At 37.6% G+C, this 1,004-nt stretch overlaps 1 protein-coding gene across 1 annotated transcript in view; it reads left to right on the plus strand.

Moving 5' to 3' along the window:
* Positions 1 to 1,004, plus strand: part of tfap2e (transcription factor AP-2 epsilon) — a 9,839-nt gene that overhangs the window by 2,139 nt on the left and 6,696 nt on the right. The gene's annotated exons all lie outside the window — the stretch shown is intronic.

The following is a 1,004-nucleotide window of genomic DNA, read 5'->3' on the forward strand; positions in this document are numbered from 1 at the left end:
GACCTTTATCACAATATGCTAATTTTTTTAGAAGGACCTGTATATGGTATGGTATAAAGTTTATTAATTTTAAAAAAGTACAAAACAATTCCATAACAATATAAAAAGATACAAGAGATTTAAAATGAAAGGCAGCAGAAAGAACAAATCTTATTATATCTGCTCCTTTTTTCAAACAATTATTTCAATCATAATAATTTTCAAGTTACTGAACAAAATCAATAACTCTTTCTAATTTTTCTAATTCTAATACAAAACACACACTAAGATGCTTCACATGTATTTTTTTAACAGTCCAGTTTTGATCTTATATATAATGTATTATATATATTATTAACATTTTGTCAGCCTGCATGCTTCTGACATTCCAACAGGGGGTTGTCTTGAAACTCAGCAGTGAAGGCTTCTTATGGGACAGATCTGGTTGGCAGGCCACAGACTGATGAAGTCCTCTGGATGGAAGACGAAACGTTTCTTCCTTAAAGAAACTGGTGCAGATGACATGGTTCAACTTTTTTTTAATATTGTTTGATACATTTATCAGACTTGTTTTATATGAACACCAAAAGGTTTTTGTTGGATAATTTCATGACCTTTCATCAGCTCATGAATCAAATAATCGTCAGTGTGAGAAGATGTTCTGCACCACGTGTTGGTTGCACGGCAGCACCACGTGTTGGATGACGCACACGGCACAGCTCTGCCTGCAGCTTCAGGGCCTTGAAGTTCATCAGAGGCTCTGTGCTCCTGCAGGCTCCTCTCTGTTCAGACAAACAGCTCTAACACACACGGTGCTTCATTCATTTAACAAAACATCCATGACCTTTACATCACTTCCCTCAACAGTTTAATCTTGATGTTCATGTTTGAATCTGCTCTTAAATTTGTTAAAAAATATATTTAATATCAGAGGAGGCTGGCCAGATCTGAGGCTGGGCATGCACACGTGCACGCGCGCACACACAGCCTATCGCGTGACAGCACGTGCACGCGCACACACACAG

Source organism: Nematolebias whitei, chromosome 19, assembly GCF_014905685.2.
Source record: "Nematolebias whitei isolate Nwh7 chromosome 19, NemWhi1, whole genome shotgun sequence".
Lineage (NCBI taxonomy): Eukaryota > Metazoa > Chordata > Actinopteri > Cyprinodontiformes > Rivulidae > Nematolebias > Nematolebias whitei.